This window comes from Manis pentadactyla, chromosome 1, assembly GCF_030020395.1.
Source record: "Manis pentadactyla isolate mManPen7 chromosome 1, mManPen7.hap1, whole genome shotgun sequence".
NCBI classification, from domain to species: domain Eukaryota; kingdom Metazoa; phylum Chordata; class Mammalia; order Pholidota; family Manidae; genus Manis; species Manis pentadactyla.
The window spans coordinates 72,158,092-72,183,436 of NC_080019.1; the positions used below are offsets into that span (position 1 = coordinate 72,158,092).

At 43.1% G+C, this 25,345-nt stretch overlaps 1 long non-coding RNA gene across 1 annotated transcript; it reads left to right on the forward strand.

The window, feature by feature from the left end:
* Positions 1 to 551: 551 nt before the first annotated feature.
* LOC118908241 (uncharacterized) lies at positions 552 to 22,842 on the forward strand. The gene is made up of 2 exons (XR_005023111.2): positions 552 to 792; positions 20,317 to 22,842. It is a non-coding gene; the product is annotated as an uncharacterized LOC118908241 (long non-coding RNA).
* Positions 22,843 to 25,345: the final 2,503 nt, after the last annotated feature.

The following is a 25,345-nucleotide window of genomic DNA, read 5'->3' on the forward strand; positions in this document are numbered from 1 at the left end:
GGGGCACTTCATGATGTGGCTCTTTCTCTTGCATCATCCTTCCTGCTATCTCTGTATTATTCCCAAAATAGTGAACTTCTGTTTCTAGAATTTGCCAGCCTTTTCCCCACAGACCTTCACAACACACCATTCTACCCAGTGTTGTTCTCTGCTCTTGCACCTCTCATTCTTCAGGTCTGGGAGCCTTCCCGGTCTCCCTGATACCATGAACTTCTCTAATGAAAGCATTTGGTTTTAATGACCATCCCCCCACAGGAAGTAATTTTTGTGAGTGCAGAGGTCATGCATGTCTTGTTCATCTTTAGATCCCCCAGAACTTAGCATTATACTTAGGACATAATAGGCACTCAGTAAGTATTTGGAGAATGAATTAAACTGTACTTGTATAAATCAGTTTCTCCTGACTAAAAAAAAAAAGCCCAAATTCACATGGTACAAAATGGATGGTAACAACAGTCTTTACCAGCTGATATTAATAAAGCCATGGGCTGTGTCTGACTTAGTGCTGTGTGGGCTTGTTTCTAAAATTACAAATTTCTGCTCCAGGCCAGTCTCCTATGATTTCTAGGTAGTTGAGTTTCATCAGTGCCAACTTCTCAGAATCTGTCCCACTGGTCTGGGGCTGGGACTAGATTTCTCAAATGAGGGAAAATCCCACCTATTATCTTGCTTCCTGTTTCTAGGTCCTGTTGAAGTTAATTCAGACTCATCTTGCACCCTGTCCTCAAGTTTGTTCGGAGGAAATGGAATCTTGAAAAATAAGTTCTGAAGATATTTTCCTTTGTGTTCTGTGTAAGTACCAGTTTATATTCTCAAGGTTGTGTGACTGAAGAAAATCTGGCTGTCTATACAAGCGGGCGGGGTTTTAGGTCAAGTGGGTTGTCAGCTGGATGAGGGCAAGGATGAGCGGGCTGCTCGCCGCCTGCCCTGGGCACTCAGGACCTGGTGGGGGGCCCCGGGCGGCAGGTCTCCCCCATCTCAGCTCTGCAAGGAGGCTGGGGGTCTTTCAGTTCCTTTGGTCTAGTGTTGTGTTGCTTCAACTAAAAATAAATTTAAAATCCTTTTGGTTTAATACACTTTAAAGAGCCACGAGGTAGCAAAGCTAACACTGAATAGGAAGGAAATATTTGAAGCCCCTCAGCATCTGTGCTCCACTTCTGGCGAAACGAAGCTCCTGGAAGGGGCTGTTTCTGCTGCTTTTCCTTCCTTCTGGGTGGTTTTTGTCCCAAAGCTTGCCAGCAGAAGAAAGGTTAATAAGGCCATCCCTCCAGCCTTATTCACGGCTTAGTCCCTTAGTAATAGGAAGTTCGTTTAGCATCTTGGAGACAGGGCAGTTACTATGGGCTAAAACGAATGAAACTTAGGTAAGCCATTTGGAGACCACTTTTCCCCTGAAACAAAAACCTCATCATAAGAAATTTTGCAGCGGCTGGGTTGGGATGGAATAATTGATCACAGTTTTGAATTTTATAAAAATATTGTCTCAATTTCAAAGACAAGATAATTATTAATTCCCACCAAGTCGGCACAATTTCGGCTCATAAATCAACTTGTAACCTGAAAAGACTGAGCTCACACTCTTCTATCCTCTGTATTAGAGTCAACTTTTTTTGCCTGTTTCCATTTGGAAATGTAACCATCCTGAACAAATACACTTTTCCTTCAAATGATATTTAGAAATGGCTGTATACTACAGGATCCTTGGTAAACTCGAAATGCTTAGCAATTATTTATGCTGAATTTGTTATTTTTTCTTACATATAGGAGATGCACAGGAGTTCACTTTTTTTCCTTCACCAACCAAAAACATAAAATTACACCCTTCCCTTAGTTTCAGATAGTACACTGCTACCTATTTTCTGCTCAGCAGCGACATGGGTTTTCTTGCTCAGCATCCTTTTTTCATTTCCAAAAATGCCCCAAACCCTTCCTTCAACTGAGTGTGATTTTGGTGGGAGATATCCTGGTGACCTCTCAGTCTGTGGAAGCTAAAGGTACAGAGCTGTGTTGTCTAATACAGTAGCCACTGGCTGCATGTGTTTACTGAGCACTTGAAACGTAACTGAGGAAATGAAATTTTTTATTTAATTTAATTAACTTATATAAGTACTTTTAATGGAGGTAAAATTGACTCATAATGTTATATTAGTTTCAGGTGTTCAACATAGTGACTCGATGTTAGTGTACATTGTGAAATGGTCACCACAATAAGTGTAGTTACCATCTGTCACAGATACCGTATTATTGACTATATACCCCATGCTGTATGTTACATCCCCAGAAGTTACTTATTTATAACTGGGAGTTTGTACTTCTCAATCCCCTTCACTCATTCTGTCCCCACCCACAAACCCCCTCCTTTCTCGCAACCACCAGATATAGGTGTTCTCTGTATCTTTATGTCTAGGTTTTGTTGCATTTGGCTTTTAGATTCCAAATATAAGTAAAATCATGTGGTATTACTCTTTCTCTGACTTATTTCATGTAGCTGAATACCCTCAAAGTTCATCCATACTGTCACAAATGTCAAGGTTTCTTTATTTTTATGGTTAATATTGTGTGTGTGTGTGTGTGTGTATACACACACACACACCGCATCTTCTTTATCCATTCATCCATCAATGGACTTTCTGGTTGTTTCCATATCTTGGCTATTATGAATAATGCTACAGTGAGCATAGGGATATATATATATATTCAAATTAGTACTTTCGTATTCTTTAGGTAGATGCCCAGCAGTGAAACTGGATCTATATTTATATAGAAACAGTGAACATAGGGACATATATATATATATTCAAATTAGTACTTTCATTTTCTTTAGGTAGATGCCCAGTAGTGAATGTTGGATCATATGATAGCTCTATTTTTTATTTTTTTGAGGAACCTCCATACTGTTTTCCATAGTGGCTGCACCAATTGACATTCCCACCAGCAGTGTAAAAGGGTTCCCTTTATTCCACATCCTTGTCAACACTTGTTATTTCTTGTCATTTTGATGATCCTCATTCTGACAGGTGTAAGGTGATATCTCATTGTGGTTTTAATTTGCATTTCCCTGATGATTACTGATGGGGAGCATCTGTTCATGTGATTGTTGGCTATCTGTATACCTTTAGAAAAATGTGTATTCAGGTCTTCAGTCCCTTTTTAAATTGGATTATTTGTTTTTTTATTATTGAGTTCTATGAGTTCTTACATATTTTGGGTATTAATGCCTTATCAGTTATATGGTTTGCAAATAACTTCTCCCATTCAGAGGGTTGCCTTTTTATTTTCTTGATGGTTTCATTTGTTGTGCAAAAATTTAGTTTGATGTAGTCCCATTTGTTTATTTTTTCTTTTGTTGCCCTTGCCTTTGGAATCAGAAATTTAAAAAAATCACTGAGATCAATGTCAGGGAGCTTACTGCCCATGTTTTCTTCTCAGAGTTCTGTGGTTTCAGTCATTACATTCAAGTGTTTAATCCATTTTGAGTCTATCTTTGTATATGGTGTAAGAAAGTGGTCCAGTTTCACGCTTTGGCATGTAGCTGTACAGCTTTCCCAACATCATATATTGAAGAGACTGTCCTTTCCCTATTGTATATTCTTCGCTCCTTTGTGACCATATATATGTGAGTTTGTTCCTGGGCTCTCTGTTTTGTTCTAGTGATCTGTGTGTGTTTTTATGCCAATGCCATATTGTTTTGATACTCTAGCTTTATAGTAGAGCTGGAAACCAAGCAGTGAGCTACCTCCAGGAGTGTTGTTCTTTCTCAAAATTGCTTGGCTATTTGGGGTCTTTTGTGGTTCCCTACAAATTTTAGGATTATTCTATTTCTGTGAAAATTGCCATTGGTATTTTTATAGGGACTGCATTGAATTTGTAGATGGCTTTGGATAGTATGGACATTGTAACAATATTAATTCTTCTCCATGAGCGTGGTATATATTTCCATTTATTTGTAACTGTTCAATTTCCTTCATCAATGCCTTATAGTTTTCCGTGTATAGTATATATATATATACCTATATATAAATATATTTATATATGTATATCAAGAACCAGATCTTGGTTTCATTCATCTTTTCTATTATCTTTTTTAGTCTCTATTTCATTTATTTCCATTCTTATCTATATTATTTCCTTTCTTCTACTATCTTTGGGCTTCATTTGCTCTTCTTTTTCTAGATCCTTTAGGTCTAAAGTTAAATTGAGATTTCTCATTTCCTGAAGTAGGCTTGATTGTGATAAAATTCCCTCTTAGAACTGTTTTTCTTAATCCCATAGATTTTGATATGTCATATTTCTGTTTTTATTTACCTCTAGGTATTTTTTTTATTTCTCCTTTGCTTGCTTTTATGATCTAGTTTATTTGGTAACATGTTTAGTTTTTAATGTATTTGTAGCTTTTTTTTCTTCTTCTCATTGATTTCTAGTTTAATACCATTGTCACTGGAAAAAAATGCTTGATATGATTTCAGTATTCTTGTATTTATTGAGACTTGTTCTGTGGTTTAATGTGACCTGGAGAATGTTCCATGTGCATTTGGGAAGAATTTGTGTCCCTTTGCTTTTGGATGGAATGTTCCATGTATATCTATTAAGTCCGTCATGTCTAATGTGTTGTTTAAGGCCAATGTTTCCTTATTAATTTTTTGTCTGGATGATCTATATATTGAGGTAAGTGGGGTGTTTAAATCTTCTACTATTATTATATTACTGTCAATTTCTCCCTGTAGGTCTGCTAATATTTGCTTTATGTATTTTGGTGCTCCTATGTTGGATGCATATAAATTTATAAATGTTATATCTTCTTGCTGATTGACCCTTTAATCACTACGTAGTACCCCTTTTGTCTTTCATTACAGTCTTTGTTTCAAAGTCTTTTTGTCTGATATAAGCATAACTATAGCTTTCTTTTATTTTCTATTTACATGAAACATCTTTTTCCAGACCTTCACTTTCAATTTGTGTGTTTCCCTACTTCTGAAGTGAGTCTTATGTAGGCAGTGTATAGATGCGTCTTGTTTTTTAAGTCCATTCAGACATTGTCTTTGGATGGTAGAATTCAGTCCATTTACATTTGAAGCAATTATTAAGTATGTACTCATTGCCATTGTGTTAATTCTTCTTTTTTTTTGTATTTTTTCTCTGCTCCTTCTTTTCTTTCTGTTTCCCTTGTGGTTTGATGACTTTCTTTAGTGTTATGCTTAGATTCCTGTAACTCCAGGGGGAAAATCTTTCTCCCAGTCTAGGGCAAATTACTTTGAAACTGAAATCAGTCAAAGGGAGAGATAAAGTGGAAGAAACCCATTTATTGCTTAAAGCAATCATCCATTTCTGCTTGCCCATGTCTCTCACCACCAGGCTGCAAAAAGGGACCCCACCAAACCTCTCTGGTGGGTCCCCTGGCTGGCCCCTGTAGTTACTTATTGATACATAAATGGACTACTTCTCTCCATCCCTTGGAAACACCTATTGATATGGAGATGCACTAAGGCCAGGTGAGAGATTCTGGGAATACTGCAATTTTACCCACAGCCCACCCCTCCAGAAATTTCACCTCACAATCTACTCACTCCTCATCTTCCGCAATAGCCCCTGTGCAAGAAAACTGGAGCACTGCAACCAGGCTAATGACATGCAATAGCAACAGCAATAAAATCATGACAATCCTCAAGCTGGAGGATTCAGTTAGGTTCAAAGTCTTATGCTGATTCACACATTCCACAGACACCAGTAGCAGAACAGGTAGGGAGTTCAGAGCAATCATCATCACGCGGCAGCTGCAGCAGGGGGTGGGTCCAGGCGACAGGAACTGCAGAGAAAATAACCTTAAGGATGATAAGATACATGTTTTAATGACACCAGCATAGGCAAATCTTGTCAATCAGGTAGGATGCATGCAAGAGAGTGGTCCTGTGATAGGACAGAAATGGGATCTTGTCCTGTTTCTAGTATACCAGACTTTCACCCCCCACCCTGTGGGAGTTACAGATGGGTCAATATATAGGGCTACAGGAGGTACGTGCACTGGCCATAAAGATAAAACAAACTTCCCTGTAAGATGCTCTTACCTCCTGGATGTTTTGGGTACACTACCATTATCTTTGGGCCACTCTGCTGTTACTCCAGGAATACACAGGAGGCCAGCTTCCAGGCCTTTTCCCAAGGTGCCAGAAGGGCCAGCCATCGCTGGTCCATGTGTCAAAATGTCCAGGGCCACATCCACTCAACAGTCTCCAGGGTTTAATGCACTTGGGGCTGGCAGCAGGATGTTGCTCTGCTGGCCATATCCTGACTATAACTCGTCTTTGGTCGGCACATACAGTTGTGTAGGAGAGGCAGCAATGTGTGTTAGCATATCCACAGGGCTCAGGGCTCCTTTGGGGGGCTTCTCATTCAAACACTGCAGTACTGTCCATAAGTGAACTTACGAGCCCCATAGATTATTGGTGTCCAACTTCAGACCAGCACACACCATGTCAGTAGCCACAGGGTCAAGCCCCCATAGATGGCCCAGCTGTCAGTGCAGACAACTATAAGGAAGGCTCCTGGGTGATCACGAGCCATACTGCCTGCAACTCAGCCCATTGACTGCACTTCCCCTCTCTGTCCTCCATCCATATTGTCTCAGTCTTAGGATAAAAAGACACAGCCCTCCACTTCCGGGGCTGCCCACAACTGAAGCCATCTGTATACCTAGCATCTTCAGGTGGTATATGGGATTTTCCCTCCTGATAAGGACTGTTGGCTACCAATTGCTCAAAAGCAAGTTCTTCCTGCTTTCCACTGGTATACATCACTGGCCCCAATAAGCATTGGCATTCTCCACCTAAGGGTCTAGTGGTAGAGCACTGTGCTGCTGTAAATATGCGCCCCATTTGACCAATGTAGGCATCTGTGCCACTCCACTCTGTGGCCTTGGGGTCCAGTCTCACAGCCATCCTGTGATGGGATAGGTGGTTATTACCTTGGTTGGAGCTATTCCAGTGATGGGCTCTGTAGCCAAGGCGTGGTACACAGTAGCCACTTGCTACTCTATCAAGGTGTACCGGACCTCTGCTCCTTTCCATAGTTGTGATCAGAATCCAGTGGGATGGCGTACCCATTCAAGCTGCTGCCAAGGACCCTATCCTTAACCATCTTCGGTTTCATGAACTTCTAGCTCACAGGGCCTTGATGAGTCCATTACACTAAAGGCCTGTACAGCCTTGACTGCCCACTTGGCAGCAGTAAAAGCAGCTGCACAGGTTTCATCCCACTACCACGTGATGCCCTTTCATACCAACCGGTGTAAGAACTTCAGAATTTGTGCCAAGTGCAGGATAAACACTCTCCAGTAGCCCAAAAGACCCAAACTCTTGTAATACTGCCACAGTGAGAGGGGTAGGGGTAGCGATAGCTTGGACCTTGTCTATGACTGCTTCTGCAATAACTTTAGCTTTACCCAACCAGACAACCTGAAAGAACTTTACAGACAAATCAGGTCCCTGAACCTGGGTGCTGTTCACAGCCCATCCTTTCTCCCATATATCTTGCAGCAGTCTAGGAACTTCCCCTTCTAAATCTGCAAGAGTATCAGATGTGAGCGTGATATCATCATGTGTGTTGTGATACAGCTGCACTGTTTGCGCTTCCCTCTATGTAGCCGTGTCCTGGGCTACAAGTACGTGACAAATGGTGGGAATGTGGAGGTACCCCTGTGGAAGGACAATGAATGTCCACTGCCAGTCTTCCCAAACTGCTTCTGACTTTCCTGTACTATGTCAATAGACAAGAAAGCATTAGCAAGGTACACAACATAATGATACATCCCTAGTTCGTGACTGAGGGTGTCCATAAGGGCTGCTATAGAGGGGACAGCAGCATGCAGAGGGGATGTGACTTGATTCAATTCCCTGTAATCCACGGTCATACACCAGGAGTCTTCTGGCATTTTCACTGGCCACACTGGGGAATTAAAAGAACTTAGTGGGCTTTATGATGCCCACCCTCTCCAACTCCTATAGAGTCTCTCCAATTTCCTTGTGCCCCCCCAGGCAATTTATACTACTTAATATCTGTCACCCACCAAGGTACAGGCAGAGCTACAGGTGGGTGCTTAGCATGTCCCCTCAGAACTGCCTTTACCACATGTACTCTCAGTCTGAACTCATCTGCAGTGGTCTGCAACCACAGTCCCTGCAAGAAATCTACACCCAAAATATATTCAGGGATGGGAGAAATGTTCACAGTATACTCATCTGGGGGTAAATGCCCTATTCCCAATGGGATTTGGGCTTTATTCACTCTAACTGCCTTACCCCCATAGCCATCTTTCACTGCAGGGGTCCTGGGAAAATGCTCAGGGTTGCCACGAATCAGAGAACACTCAGCTCCTGTGTCCACCAGCGCCAGGACACGTTGTATATTCACAGGGGACCAATGAATTTCTAACTCTACATGTGGCCTCCGGTCCCAACCACATCCCCTAATGTGGGGCCTTGACCCCCCCTCAGTCAAACTGCAATGCCTAATTGTCCCCCTGTGTGGCTGAGAGCTCAGACAGAGCCTGAGTACTGTCACCCAGGAAGTCTTTCAGGGACACAGGTCAGACATGAGGCTCTGTCTCCAGCTTCCGTGTCCTGAACCTCAGCAGCTGCTCTGGCTTTAATTGGTGCCACAGTTCTAACAAGATCCTATTGGGCTGCCCATCAAGTTTTTCTTTCACTACCCCGGGCCTTTATCAAATCAACCCACATCTGGGTCCTCAACTCCTTCATGGGGCCCTTTGTACCTCTCCCTTCAGTTGCAGCCTGAACTTCCTTCCACAGGGTTGCTCTATGTGGGGGGCAAGAATAGTCACTAGGGACCCAAAGAGAGATGGGGGAGCTGTATGGAGCACCAGATTTCTCTTTCCTGTGGTGAGCAACTCCTCATCGGGGCCCATTATAGATAATGTTTTTCATGCCCTGCTCCTGTAATACCTGCTGGAGCTCTGCACATGTTTTCCAGTTCACTAACTGGGAAATATGGTAAATCACCCTGATTAGCCAAACTGCCCTGATGGCGGCTGTCCACCAATCCAGAAGCTCCTAATTCCCTGAAGTGTGACAGGCACTTTGCAACCACTGCTGGTGGGACGGGTGAGTTGTCAGGAGAGACAGTCTACCCATTTCAGAACCTGACGCGACAATGCTTTCCATCCCGTATTCCAAAGATGCAAAAGCCATGCAGGCAGAGGTTCCCACGGCTTCTGCTGAAACCAGACACTCACGTCCACCAGCTCGTCCTGGGAATAGGGGCGGAACATGGAGTGCTCCACAACCTGGGGAGGGGATGGCTTCTCTCCTTGAGGAGCCCACTGTTGTTGCATTTTTACTTTCTTAATTACAACCAGGCAGGCCTTTAATGTGGGCGAGGCTGGTGCCTTGAGCCGTTCTGCCCTCAGCTGCATCCCCTCATCTTCCCCTGACATCTCTACCATCTCTGGCCCTGAAGGCACTGCTCTTTCCTCCTCCCCCCACACAGCCTCCTGCAACGCGGATTCCCTGCTGCCTCCTCCCTCGCTGCTAATGTCTTCCAAGAGCACGACCTGTCTTCTCAATAACTGTCTCTCTTTCTTAAGGGCATCCCATAGGTCATCACCCAGCTCTTCCAGGTGACATAAAAATGTGTCTCTCCCCTGCTGAAGTGTGTCTCTCTCCTCAATAACCCTTTCTACTATCTCAACAAACAAACATCCCACAATCCTGGCTGCTATATGGCCACTCAGGGCCTCTAAGCAGTCTTCTATCTCATGGAGGGCTAATTTCACAGCTTCCGGTATCTCCATCCTTCCCCAATTCTGGGGAAGGTCCCACCCCTCTAGGAGGTACTTTACCCTAGACCAATTTCCCATGAAGGGTTCCCCAAGAGTAAGCCCCACAGATAGGTGGTTCCTGGGTGAAGCCACACCCTCCACTGCTGCAACCACTGGGGCCTCCCCACCATCCACAGTGGCAGCCCCCCCAGGCATCACACCCATGAAGACAGATTTTGGGTTCAGAGGTCCTGCCAACTACCTCCAGGTGTAACTCTGGAAGAAAATTTATCCCAGCCCAGGGCAAATTACCTTTGAAACTACAATCAGTTGAAGGGAGAAATAAAACGGGAGGAAACCATTTGTTGCCTACAAGCAGTCGTCCACTTCTGCTCACCCATGTCTCTCACCACCTGGCTGCAAAAAGGGACCCCACCAACCCTCTCTGGTCCAGATATACCCTTGCCGCCCTACCCTTGTAAGCACCTATTGATATGGAGATGGACTACTTCTCTCCACCCCTTGGAAACACCTATTGATATGGAGATGGACTAAGGCCAGGCGAGAGTTTCTGGAAATATTGCAATTTTACCCACAATTCCTTTCTCATTTTCTCTTGTGTACTACTGTGAGTTTTGCTTTGTGGTAACTGTGAGGTTCACCTATAACATCCTATGTATTTAACAATCTAATTTTAAGTTGATAGCAACTTAAATTTTAACACATTTCAAAACTCTACATTTTTATTCCCTTGCACCGTATTTTATACATTTGATGTCACTCTTTCCATCTTTTTATTTAATTTTCCCTAAACTTACTGTAGTTTTAATTTTACTACTTTTGTCTTTAACCTTAGTAGCAGCTTTACAAGTGATTAATCCACTACCTTTACCATATATTTACCTTTTCCAGAGAAAATTTTACATTGATATGTTTTCTTGTTATTAATTAGTGCCTTTTCTTTTCAGCTTAGAGAAATCCCTTAATTATTTCTTGTAAGGCCAATTTAGTAGTGATGAACTCCTTTAGGTTTTCCTTATCTGAAAGCTGTTTATCTCTTTCAAATCTGAATGATAACCTTGCCAGGTAGAATATTCTTGATTTGACTTTTTTGCTTTTGGCACTTTGATTATGTCTTGCCACTTCCTTTTGGCTTGCAAAGTTTCTACTGAAAAACCTGCTTATAGCCTTTTGGGGCTTCCCTGGTGCATAGCAATTTGTTTTTCTCTTGTTGCTTATAAGATTCTTTATCTTTACCTATTGACATTTTAACTGTGATGTGTGTAGGTGTGGCTGCGTTTGAGTTCATCTTATTTGGAACTCTGTGATTCCCGGATCTAGATGTCTGTTCCTGCCCTAGACTAGGGAAGTTTTCAGCCATTATTTCTTCAAATAAGTTTTCTGTCCCTTTCCCTCTTCTCCTTTTGGGACCCCCTATAATGCTATTGTTATTCTCCTTAATGTTGTTCTAAAGGTCTCTTAAATTATATTAATTAAAAAATTTTTTTCTTGCCTCTCTTCGTGCATTCCACTGCTTTTCCTTCCAGCTCACTGATCTGTACGTCTACTTCATCCAGTCTGCTGTTGATGCTCCCTAGTGAATTTTTCAGGGGAGTTATTGTTTTCTTCACTTTATGACTTGTTTTATACATTCTTACGCTTTCTTGCTCCTTGTTGAAGTTTCCATTGTGTTCATCCATTCTTTTCCTGAGTTTAGTGAGCACCTTTATGACCATTACTTTTTTTTTTTTTTTGAGAGGGCATCTCTCATATTTATTGATCAAATGCTTGTTGACAACAATAAAATTCTGTACAGGGGACTCAATGCACAATCATTAATCAACCCCAAGCCTAATTCTCAACAGTCTCCAATCTTCTGAAGCATAACTCACAAGTTCTTACATGGTGAACAAATTCTTACATAGTGAGTAAGTTCTTACATGGTGAACAGTACAAGGGCAGTCATCACAGAAACTTTCGGTTTTGATCATTCATTATGAACTATAAACAATCAGGTCAAATATGAATATTCGTTTGATTTTTATACTTGATTTATATGTGAACCCCACATTTCTCCCTTATTTTTATTAATATTATTATTATTATTTATTTATTTATTTTTTAACAAAATGCTCAAGTGGTAGGTAGATGCAAGATAAAGGTAGAAAACATAGTTTAGTGCTGTAAGAGGACAAATGTAGATGATCAGGTGTGTGCCTATAAACTAAGTATTAATCCAAGCTAGACATATGGCCATTACTTTTAATTCTTTATCATGTAGATTATTATCTCCACTTCACTGGTGTCTTTTTCTGACTGTAAGTCTGGGGAAAGGAAATCCTGGGGCAAAATACCTCTGAAAACCAAAATCAGTCAAAGGGAGAAATAAAGTTTAAAATCCGTTTATTGCTTACAAACTGCAGTCTGGGACTGCTTCTCTCTTTCCTGTTCCAGCAGAAGCAAAACTGGCCCTCCCCCTCACCTCTCAGGTACAGATAAGCCCTCCTTGCCCAGGTAATTACCCATTGATATGGAGATGAATGTCTCTCCACTCCTGAAGAATGGTGCAAATGCACTAAAGCCATACTTCTTTCCACCTCTGAATGCCTATGGATATGCAGATGTACTAAAGACAGGCAAGATATTCTGGAAATGTTACAATTTTACCCACAGGCTACCCCTCCAGGAATCTTGTCTTACAATTTACTTGTTCCCCATCTTCTGACCAGACTAATGATATACAATAGCAACAGCAATAAAATCATGATAATCCTCAAGCTAAAGGATTCAGCCTATGCAGATTAAGCAAATGTACTTTACAGCACAATCTCTCACTACGCACAAAATATGTTTCTACACTTGTTTACTCATTCCTAATAACCATGCTAGATTACTCACAAAACTTTTACCAAACATTAGACAAAGTCAGGCCTCTCTTGAAGCATTTTTTTCTTGATAACAGGAACACAATCATGATAATTCTCAAGCCAGAGGATTCAGCTATGTTTAAAGTCCCATGCAGATTAAGTCCAAAGCTTGTCCATTCCAGCCATCACCTGGCAGCTGCAGCCAGGGCGCATCCAGGACACAAGGACTGTAGAAGCAAATAACTGTGATTTTGGGGGGCCACTTTGCTGTTACTCCAGGAATACACAGGAGGCCAGCTTCCAGGCCTTTTCCCCAAGGTGCCAGAAGGGCCAGCCATTGCTGGTCCATGTGTAGACATGCCCAGGGCCACTCCCATTTTATTCCTAATTGCTGCACCCATCCTTGCAACACATGTCCAATAAAGTAGGTGTCTTGATAGCTCTCGATCACTGGTGACCAGCCATAGGCTGCAGAGAGACACTCTAGGCCCATCTTGGTGGTTTGCTGATCTGCACAACGTGCAGGGCACTCCTTCCAGGCTCAGCTGACTTCTTCAAAGATCAGTGGCAAGCCCCACTGATGGGCTATAGCCCACATTGTCTTTTGTACCACGTGCAACAAACGCTGTTGTAGCCATTGGGCCACATCAGAGGCAGGCTTTCCTTCTAGCCAGTGCACCTGGGCCAGTGCGTCTGCTTCATCATTCCCTGGGGATGCCATAAGGCAAATGGCCAGTCACGTGGTATACGGTAGGTGTCTGTGCCACACCACTCCATGGCTTTGGGTCCAGTCTCTCACCCACCCCACAATGGGACAGGTGGTTATTACCTTGATTGGAGCTGTTTCAGCAATGGTCTCTGTAGCCAGCAAGGCATGGTGCACAGCAGCCAGTTGCTTCTCTATCAAGATGTACCAGACCTCTGCTCCTTTCCATAGTTGTAACCAGGCTCCGGCCGGCAGCAGCAGCGGTAGCAGCAGTAGCCTTAGGCTTGGGCCACGGGCCAGGGTTGGTGAGGCCAGCATAGGTGGTGGTGCCTCCATGACCACACGAGTGTAGACACAAGTCCCTTGGCACAAGCGCCACTTCTCCCCATCATTTCAAGGGGCAGCCCTAGCAAAGATCGCACCCATTATCACAGATTTTGGGTAGAGAGGAATCCTGTTGACTAACGCCAGATCTAAGTCCGGGAAAAGGAAATCCTGGGGCAAAATATCTCTAAAAACTAAAATCAGTCAAAGGGAGAAATAAAGTTTAAAATCCGTTTGTTGCTTACAATCTGCAGTCCGGGGCATTTCTCTCTTTCCTGTTCCAGCAGAAACAAAAACGCCCCCCCCACCCCTCACCCCCCCCACCCCCCACCCCGTCACCTCTCGGGTACAGATAAGCCCTCCTTGCCCAGGTAATTACCCATTGATATGGAGATGAACTTCTCTCCACCCCTGAGGAATGATGCAAATGCTCTAAAGCCATACTTCTTTCCACCTCTGAATGCCTATTGATATGCAGATGTACTAAAGCCGGTGAGATATTCTGGAAATATTACAGTTTTACCCACACTGAGATTTTGTCTTCTTTGGAACACATTTCTCTGTCTCCTCATCTTGCTTGACTATGTGTGTTTCTGTGTATCAGGCAAAACAACTGCATCTCTCAGTCTTGGAGAAGTGGCCTTGTGCAGGTGATGAATCTTATTATTCAGCCTTATCCTAGCTCTTGGTTGTCTTGAACCTTTGAGGATGTCTAAGCTGCCTGATTTATTCTTGATATGCCTCTGTTGAGAGTGTGCAAGTTAAGGTCAGTGGTCCAAGGGGAACAATCTCATTTAGCACCTAGTTTCAGGCTGGTTGGAAGCCAGATCTTCAGGCATCAGCTTTTCACATATGTAACTATATGTAGTCCCTGCTGGCCTCTAGAGCAAGAGATCTGGAGGTGTCCCTTGAGTGACAGTTGCAAAAATCGGGGCTCCAGAAGAGTATATAAGCTCCTTTCTGAGAAGTCTCCTTGAGCTGTAGCAAGGCCAAGGGGATGAGCAAGGGTGGTCTTACATTTCCTAGTAGCACCTCCTTAGCCTCTAGAGGTGTGGGAGGCCTGAAGCCTGTACCTCTGGTGGAAGCTCCTGGCTCCAGAAATAGGCCTTTTTCACAGGAAGACAGGGGGTGTGTTTCAGTCTGCTGTCTCTGCAGTGCCCTGGGCCTGATAGCCTGACAAGAACTGTCTTTCTGATTGCTACAGTCTTGTGGAGCTCTGGAATGCCAGCCCTCTTGTCTACCAAGGTCAGGTGATCAAGGGGTATCCTATGTGGGTTGCATGTGCCCACTGGCTTTAGTGGCATGTGGCAGGTGGGGCATGCTTACTGGCTTCAGAAGGCCACAGGAAAATGTATTGCCTTCCTGTGCCTGTGGGCTTCAGCATGCTATGTGAAAGTGCCTGTGGGTGCGTGCTGTCCTGAGGACCAGCTCCAGGCTGGGAGCAGGAGAATGCCATGATTACTCATGTTTGTCAGCCCCAGCCAGGGTGCAGGGTGGGTGAGTGTTGCAATCATCTGTACTCACAGACTTCAGCTAGGGAGTGAGAAAACTCCATGACTGATCACTTGCCCGCCTCATCCAGGGAGTGCTTAATACCCACGCTATCTGGCCTTAGCAAGTGCCATGACAGCTTACCCCCACCTGTCCCAGCAAGACAGTGGAGAGGTGCTGTGTCCGAGCTTGTGCCTGTCTGTGCTAGCTGACTATGTGGAGCATGCAACAGTGGCATTCGCCAGCACTTGCATCTCCAGGGAGCAGCTCAATTGTCCCCCACCCTTCCAGCCAATGCCCCCCGATCGGCAAATTAATCCCCCTCTCATATAGTCTAGGTGCTTTTCAAACTGCTGTTTTGTTCACTGGGTCTCAGGGCAAGAAAGACTGTATATGAGCCCTCCAACAGGAAAATCTCAGTTTCCTGTAGCACTTTGGAATTCCTGGAAATCAGCCCCATTGGGTTTGCAAGCCAGATATTGTGGAGGCTTATCTTTCCCAGACCCTAGGGGTTGGGGTGCCTGATGTGGGGCACTAGCCCCTCACTCCTCCAGGAGAAGCACTCTCTGGTGAGAGCGCTCCCTATTATGCCTCACTGCCCCAGAGGTGGGGTTTTTGCAAGATTGTATATCTGCCTCTCTACCCTTCTCAGTGTGGTCCTCTTATCCTTTGCTGTGGAGAGCAGTGCCATCTAGTTTTCAGCTCTTTTTCAGAGGGAAATAATCCATTTGCAGCTGTAAAATTGGTGAGTCTATGAGAGGAGGCGAGTTCAGGATATTCCTATGCTGCCATGTCGGACCTCCCCTCTAACTTATTTACGTTTAAAAACTGATGCTCAGTTCAGTTTTTGAAAACTTTTAAGTATGTTTGGAACAATTGAGTATATGAATCTAATTTTTCAGATATAAATTTTATGCAATTTACATACAGTTTAAGTATTTTCATTAAAAAATTAGGTTCCAAATTTGTATTGTAAATGTAAAATATACTCTGGATTTTGGGGGGAACATATTAGGTTAAACAAAATATGATGTCAAAAACACTTCCATGTGTCTTTTTACCTTTTTTAATGTGGCACTAGAAAATTTAAAATCGCACATGTGCTTGCATTGTATTTCTTTTCCTCTTCCTGTTCCAGGCCCGACCAGGACAGACATGTCACCTGGGCCTGGCCAATCCAGTGCTCCCCAGAGCCTGAGGAAGCAAGGCGGGGACAGAGAGCTCCCGGGTCGGAGTGGGGTGAGCCGCTGCAGGGGTTGCTCTTCCCACCAGTGCCCTGGTGAGATCCTCCGGGCTTCCCTAGTCTTCCACCTCCATGCCCACGTCTCAGATTCCCTTCTGCTCACATTAGCCAGTCTCTTCCTAGGGTTTGCAGCCAAACACTCTTTAACAGACATGAGCAGGACTTGTCAGGAAGCCAGTCTCTACCCTTGACCCACGTTTCACCAGAATTCCCGGGGTATTGTGTTACCCCTGAAGTCCCAATCCCTGGGGCCAGGGCAGCTGAGTCTACATCAAGTTCCTCCGGGGATCCTGATCCTCAGTGGGGTTGACAAGCACTGCTTTAGGACTTCTTTTAAGCATCCACATGGTCCGGGGTGAACATGAGCCTGTGCTACCACACCTCTGCTATGGAGGTTAAGCAAACTTTCTGGTACCCCTACCCCTCTGCAGCTGGAGGAATCCCATTCACATATTCAACAAATATTTACTGAGGACCCATTATGCACGCTCCAGATGTTGTCCTGGATCCTAGGGGTAAAACAGTGAACAAAACAGACAAGACCCTCTCTGCTAAAACATACTTTCTAGTGGGGGAAAAGGGAATAATAAACCAAATAAAAAAGAAAGGTATATAATATGTTAGATGGTGAAAGTTCTAAGAAGAAAACTAAACCAGGGATTAAGGAATTTGTGTGTGTGTGTGTGTGTGTGTGTGTGTGTGTGTGTGTGTGTGTTGGGAGGGCATAGAAACATAGGTGAGATGATCACAGAAGGCACACCTGGAAATTTACATTTGCAGGAAAGGAACAAGCCTTGAGAATAAGGGGTTGGGGGAGCTTCCCAGGTGAACAGAAAACAGGTGCAAAGACCCTGAAGTAGGACCTTGGTCGTGAAGTTGCTACGAAGTTCCTTTATTGGGCCACCCCCAACTTATGAGGCTGGTGGCTTCTCAGGGCTTCTGGGTGCTGGAAGCTGTCCCTGAGCAGCACTGGGCAGGGCCAGGGTCCCTGAAGGGGGAGGGGAAGGGGGTGGAGTCAGAGCTCTATGCGTGGACGTCATGAGACCTGTCCTAATGATGTCCTCTCCCTTCTATAAGTTGGTGTGCCATTTTGAAACAAAAATTCAATCATCAATTAAAGGAATCTCAGAAGGATTTGGGGATGGAGTAAGAAGCTTCTAGGCCTCATACCACCTGAGGCCAGAGGGCTGCCCTGCTACACCCAAAATACTCTGTGCAGAGAGGAAATGTCAGCCTCTCCCTGGAAGCTATGTGCATTTTTCAACCAGCTGACCAGGAGCTGATGCCACCTTTGATTCCCTGGCCAGGAACACTCACCTGATTTCCAGGGCACCTGGACTCCTGGTCTGCACATGGGGTTGTGGACTTGAGGCTCGGGTCAGTCAGTCTGTGTCCAAGTGGACGGAGTTTATGTGCCAAAGGACAGATAGTCTGTTAACGGTGGGGTTTGATTTTTTTACATATGTGCAAGTAATCAAAAGTGAAACTAGAGTAGCCTTATTTCCGAGGAGTAGGTGGAAGGCTTTCCTTCCGACACAGTAAGGGAAGTTGAATGGATAGTCCCAGCCCTCTGGCTTAAGTGAGAAAACCCAGGAAGGCTCACTGCACATTCTTTTTTTCTTTTAATTATTTTTATTTTGGTATCATTAATATACAATTACATAAGCAACATTGTGGTTACTAGATTCCCCCCATTATCAAGTCCCCCCACATACCCCATTGCAGTCACTGTCCATCAGCGTAGTAAGATGCTATAGAATCACTACTTGTCTTCTCTGTCCCTGCACATTATCTCGTGAGAGGACCTATGTTAACAGGAAACAGTAAGTACTGTTTTTAATTTAAAAAATCTGGGGTGTTGGAGAAACAGCCAAAGGCCAATGTGGGTGGTGTGGAATGAGTAAGGAGAAAGAACGGTAGAAACTGAAGTCAGAGAGGTAAGTGCCGTGGCGGCAGGAGGCATCCATCACCTGCACCTGACCCCCACCAGCCGGCCCAGTGAGTGACCTTTTGTTGACCCTGTCCACGTGCCCATCCTCCATTTGGCCCGTACCTACTTAGGGTGTCTTGAGAGCGAGGCAGCTGTCCCCAGTAATCACCTTTTGTCTGTTCACATATTTTTTGGTGAAGACAAGACAGACAAAGGCCTTTGTTTCAGGGAGTTGATTGAAGCCACATTCTTACACTGGAATGCGCATTGATTTTCTTCATGATAAACACATAACTAACACAGTGAGAAAAAGATAACTGAAAAAAAAGAGAAATAAAAACATTGTGGCAGGAACGTAAACCTTGAATGCTTTTGTCTGCTCTGAATTAAATGGGGACATTTCCCAGAATCCTGTTAATTTGGAAAACTGGAAAATTCTAACAGTCACCAAAAGTGTGTTTTTTTCCTTAGGTATCCCAACTTCCCTCTGTAGCTAGAGCTGATCACAGCACTCTGATTAGATAGGATTAGACATCAGGAAAAATGAAAAGTACGTGTGTACTCCCCTGGATTATTAAATATTTGTTAAAATCTATTTCATCAACTGATTTGCCCAAACTGCTATGACTCCCTACTGCTGCGGCACCCCAAGTCCTTTCTCAGCTCGTTTTTCTCCAGCCACCTGTAACCCCCTCTGGGTTATTGTCCAACCTGTGTTCATGGGTGGGACTCAGGCTTCTGCTCTGTTATTTGCAGACCTGTAAGTAAATGCTTTGCCCTCTCACTGACTGCAAATCAGGAATCAGAGAGCATCTGTGCTCATGCATGCATTCATTCATTTTTATTTTTTAGTGCCTACTGGAGATCAGGTATGGTTCTAGGGATTAAAGAGACCCCCTAGTACACCAAAAAAGTGAAATGAGCGACTATAGGAGGGAAAAAGTGGGGCTTACGTCTCTCTTGTGAGAAGACAGACCACAAGTAAGTAGGTATCAAATATGAAATATGTCAGGAAAGTTGTGAGGAAAGTATGGCAGATCAAGAGGTGGAGAATGACAAAGGGTGTGGTGCTAGTTTAGAACAAGTGGTCAAGAAAGGACCCTTTGATAAGGTGACTCATAAGCAGGCGTCTGGTGGATACCTCAGGTTAGATCTTCTCAGGCAGAAACAGGAGGACCCCAGAGTCAGATCCTGGCCGTGGCTGTCTGTTGGGACATCAGACAGGAGGCCCTGGTGGAGGGAGGGAGTCAGGGGCATGGGCTCAGGGCGGCTGGAGGTGACAAGCTCAGGCAGAGCCTGGCCAGCCGAGCAAGGACTTTGGATGGTATTCGAAGTGTGGTGGAAAGCCACTGCAACATTTTAAGACAGTCATGCTGGCTGCTGTGAGGAGAGACTAGAAGCCTAGTTAGGAGTCTGCCACAGCGGTGTAAGCAAAGGAAATGGAGAAACAGGTGCAATGGGCAAATGCTGGCCCTAAGCGCTCACGGGAGGCCCACTGATTGGTGTGCTCCTCCTTTACTCCACTCCTTGTGGAGGCACATCAGGTGGCAGTGAAGGAAACGCCTGGTCAAGGCTTCCTGGCTTGATTGAAATAGGAAGTTTGTTCACAGCAGACATTTTCTTCAATAAGTTTCACTTTATCCTTTATTTAAGACCTCTACTAATATTCAAGTCCTTTCAGAAGCCTGGGTAAGAAATGTCTTCCTTCTGGGCATCCCAGAAACTGCTGTAGTTTAAGAATGAGAAAAATGTTTTTTTTACAAGCTTATCTACTAAAATACTTAAATGCTGCTGTTAGGCTTTGCAGCTTTACCCATACTTTCATTCTCTTGGGCAAAACGTGAGCTTGCCTATGGCAGGTAAGTAGACCACAGCTGTGGGGAGAGCTGGGGTGCCATGGACCTGGGGAAGCCTCTGCAGTCAACCACCAGTTAGGAAATGAGCTCCTCCATGATCAGCCGAACTTTCTGTTGTGTGTTCTCAAAGGTTAAAACGTCAGCTACCAGACGCTGCCATGCCTCCCACGACGGCTTTCGTGTGTGCCTCCCACCGGAACTTCAGCGTCTGGCCGTCACAAGCCCCTCCTCCCTGCTGCTGACCACTGGCTAATCTTGGAGAGGTTTTGATGGGTAAAGTGCTGACAGGTGAGCTCTTCTTCCTGCCACAAGGTTATTATAAAGGGCAACTTGTCATTTTAAAATCATGTGATCCCAAATGTATGGCAAACCTGGCTGGCTGGTGCAGAGGATCCACCGCATGTGTGACTCCTGGTGACAGCTTGCGGAGACCCCAGAAGTGGCTCTGCAGCTCCTGTGCTGCAGCCATTCCGTAGGCTCACTGTGACTGAGGCAAAGGGTCCTCTGATGTTCTTAGGTCATTCCTCAGAGACTGGAATAGTCCCGTTCAAAACAACCCTTACTATTCTTTAACACTTTACCTGTACAGAGGGGAGAAGTGCACGTGGATTGCGTGGAGAGACATGCCCTGAGGATGGCTGCATGTATGAGGGACATAGATAAAAAGAGACTAACTGAAACTCGTCAGCCACCAATTTGGCCGGTTTCCTCAAAGACCCAGGAAAAAATTATCACAATATTGTAAGTACCAGACATAATCTTTAATTCTGTTGAGAAACAATCCTGATTTCTTCCAAGTCACAACTTTTATTTATGTATATATTTATTTATTATGATTTGGTGATTAATTTTAATATTTTTATTGGAATATAGTTGATATGCAATATTATATTGGTTTCAGATGTATAACATGGTGACTCAATAATCACGCACATTACTAAATGCTCACCACAGTAAGTGCAGTTACCCCCACTACCATACCAAGGTGTTACAGTATTATTCTGTGTTGTGCTTCCATTCGTATGACTTATTTTATAAATTGAAGTTTGTACTTCTTTCTCCCCTTCACTTATTTTACCCACACACACCCTGCCCTCCTGTGGTAACTAACAGTCTGTTGTCAGTATTTGTGTGTCTGTTTCTTTTTTGTTTTGTTTTTTCGCTTCTGCATACAAGTGAAATCATATGGTATTTGTCTTTATCTGCCAAGTCACAACTTTTAAAACCAGTAATAAGATTAAATAGCTTGGGTTATAAGAGTTTATCCACTTGAAACAAGGATACCTTATGAAGTACTTTATTGTGGTTCACAAATACCCAAGTGCTTCCATATGGTTTCTGTGATTGTCCCAATAGATTTTGTGTACCTTAGTAGATAAGGGTCCTTTAGGTTTAAAAGTTAATCCCAATATATAGAAAGCAAAATGAGGTGCAGAGTTTAATGCTCAAAGGCAACTGTTTAAGAGACCCCGTGACGCACAGGACTCAGGACCCAGGGCTTTGTCACGTGCCTGCTCCCCACCCCCACTCCAGGAAGACACTGAAATTATGAGTGAAATAATTTCTGGACATCAACAAATGTATGTGATGTATATGCTCTCTAAAGTTCTTAGAAATAAAAGTACTTTCATTTGAAATTTAAAAAAACACCAGTTACCTTTTTAGCATGAATGCCATTGAAATAGTTAATGAAAATCAGGGGGAATTAATTTTATTTTATCCACTATATTTAAATTTTATCAACATGTAATTAACATTTAAAAAGTATTATGAGATATTTTACTTTTTTCCATACTAAATCTTCAAAATTTGGTGTGTATTTTACACTTACTCTGTTTTAGCTTGGATGCTAAATTTTAATTCAAAATATAATTGATTCTTAAATGAACATGGGTTTCAACTACGTGGGTCCACCTATACATGAATTTTTTTCAATAGATATATTGGAAATTTTTTTGGAGATTTGTGACAATTTGGAACATTTTCCTTTCTGTAGCTTGGTTTATTGTAAGACTATAGTGTGAGATTAATGAGCTTAATATAGAAATCGAGTAATATAGAAATCAAATGTATGAAGATTTGTGACTTAATTGTCTCTCCTACGACCTCTGATGTTTGGTCAAGGACAGAGTGATTAAAGCCATAAAAAGTTCCTACAGCTCGTGACCACCCTCACATGGTTTCGGTGTCCTTGAGGAGTGTCCCACCCTTGGGCTGGACTCAAAGATAGATGATGATCATGTGCTGAACCCCCTACTCAGAATTCTTCAGATATTCATTTACTCAATAAATATGAGGAGTGCCCTCTTGGCATCACTCTTGAGCTGTTATGCCTTGAGTCCCCTGGCTGGTCCATTCAGGTCTTGGATATCTCATGGTATCGCCTCCTTAATCTGCGGGTCGGAGACAAAGAAGAAGCCGACACTATAGCATATAATATATATAACATACAACATTTATGTTAATCAACTGTTTATCCTATCAGTAAGGCTTCCTTCCTGTCAGTGGTAGGCTATTAGTAGTTAAGGTTTTGAGGCGTCAAAAGTTATACACAGATTTTCGGCTGCATGTTGGGGAGTTGGCCCTCCTAACTCCCATGCTGTTCTAGAGTCAACTGGGGTTGCCCTGTATTTACAGTTCATAAAACTTAAATATGGTGTTAAAGGCAGCTAGAGAGAAAAAGGTCACCTATAAAGGGAAACCCATCAGGCTAACGTCAGATTTCTCAACAGAAACCCTACAGGCCAGAAGAGATTGGCATGATATATTTAATACAATGAAACAGAAGGGCCTTGAACCAAGGATACTGTATCCAGCACGACTATCATTCAAATATGACGGTGGGATTAAACAATTCCCAGACAAACAAAAGCTGAGGGAATTTGCTTTCCACAAACCACCTCTACAGAACATCTTACAGGGACTGCTCTAGATGGGAGCACTCCTAGAAAGAGCACAGCACAAAACACCCAACATATGAAGAATCGAGGAGGAGGAACAAGAAGGGAGAGAAGAAAAGAATCTCCAGACAGTGTATATAACAGCTCAATAAGCGAGCTAAGTTAGGCAGTAAGATACTAAAGAGGCTAACCTTGAACCTTTGGTAACCACGAATTTAAAGCCTGCAATGGCAATAAGTACATATCTTTCAATAGTCACCCTAAATGTTAATGGGTTGAATGCACCAATCAAAAGACACAGAGTAACAGAATGGATAAAAAAGCAAGACCCATCTATATGCTGCTTACAAGAAACTCACCTCAAACCCAAAGACATGTACAGACTAAAAGTCAAGGGATGGAAAAACATATTTCAAGCAAACAACAGTGAGAAGAAAGCAGGGGTTGCAGTACTAATATCAGACAAAATAGACTTCAAAACAAAGAAAGTAACAAGAGATAAAGAAGGACACTACATAATGATAAAGGGCTCAGTCAAACAAGAGGATATAACCATTCTAAATATATATGCACCCAACACAGGAGCACCAGCATATGTGAAACAAATACTAACAGAACTAAAGGGGGAAATAGACTGCAATGCATTCATTCTAGGAGACTTCAACACACCACTCACCCCAAAGGATAGATCCACTGGGCAGAAAATAAGTAAGGACACGGAAGCACTGAACAACACAGTAGAGCAGATGGACCTAATAGACATCTATAGAACTCTACATCCAAAAGCAGCGGGATATACATTCTTCTCAAGTGCACATGGAACATTCTCCAGAATAGACCACATACTAGGCCACAAAAAGAGCCTCAGAAAATTCCAAAAGATTGAAATCCTACCAACCAACTTTTCAGACACAAAGTCATAAAACTAGAAATAAACTGTACAAAGAAAGCAAAGAGGCTCACGAACACATGGAGGCTTAACAACACGCTCCTAAATAATCAATGGATCAATGACCAAATCAAAATGGAGATCCAGCAATATATGGAAACAAATGACAACAACAACACTAAGCCCCAACTTCTGTGGGACACAGCAAAAGCAATCTTAAGAGGAAAGTATATAGCAATCCAAGCATATTTAAAAAAGGAAGAACAATCCCAAATGAATGGTCTAATGTCACAATTATCGAAATTGGAAAAAGAAGAACAGATGAGGCCTAAGGTCAGCAGAAGGAGGGACATAATAAAGATCAGAGAAGAAATAAATAAAATTGAGAAGAATAAAACAATAGCAAAAATCAATGAAACCAAGAGCTGGTTCTTCGAGAAAATAAACAAAATAGATAAGCCTCTAGCCAGACTTATTAAGAAGAAAAGAGAATCAACACAAATCAACAGTATCAGAAACGAGAAAGGAAAAATCACGACGGACCCCACGGAAATGCAAAGAATTATTGGAGAATACTATGAAAACCTATATGCTAATAAGCTGGGAAACCTAGGAGAAATGGTCAACTTCCTAGAAAAATATAACCTTCCAAGATTGACCCAGGAAGAAACAGAAAATCTAAACAGACCAATTACCAGCCACGAAATTGAAGCGGTAATCAAAAAACTACCAAAGAACAAAACCCCCGGGCCAGATGGATTTACCTCGGAATTTTATCAGACATACAGGGAAGACATAATACCCATTCTCCTTAAAGTTTTCCAAAAAATAGAGGAGGAGGGGATACTCCCAAACTCATTCTATGAAGCTAACATCACCCTAATACCAAAACCAGGCAAAGACACCACCAAAAAAGAAAACTACAGACCAATATCCCTGATGAACGTAGATGCAAAAATACTCAACAAAATATTAGCAAACCGAATTCAAAAATACATCAAAAGGATCATACACCAGGACCAAGTGGGATTCATCCCAGGGATGCAAGGATGGTACAACATTTGAAAGTCCATCAACATCATCCACCACATCAACAAAAAGAAAGACAAAAACCACATGATCATCTCCATAGATGCTGAAAAAGCATTTGACAAAGTTCAACATCCATTCATGTTAAAAACTCTCAGCAAAATGGGAATAGAGGGCAAGTACCTCAACATAATAAAGGCCATCTATGATAAACCCACAGCCAACATTATATTGAACAGCGAGAAGCTGAAAGCATTTCCTCTGAGATCGGGAACTAGACAGGGATGCCCACTCTCGCCACTGTTATTTAACATAGTACTGGAGGTCCTAGCCACGGCAAT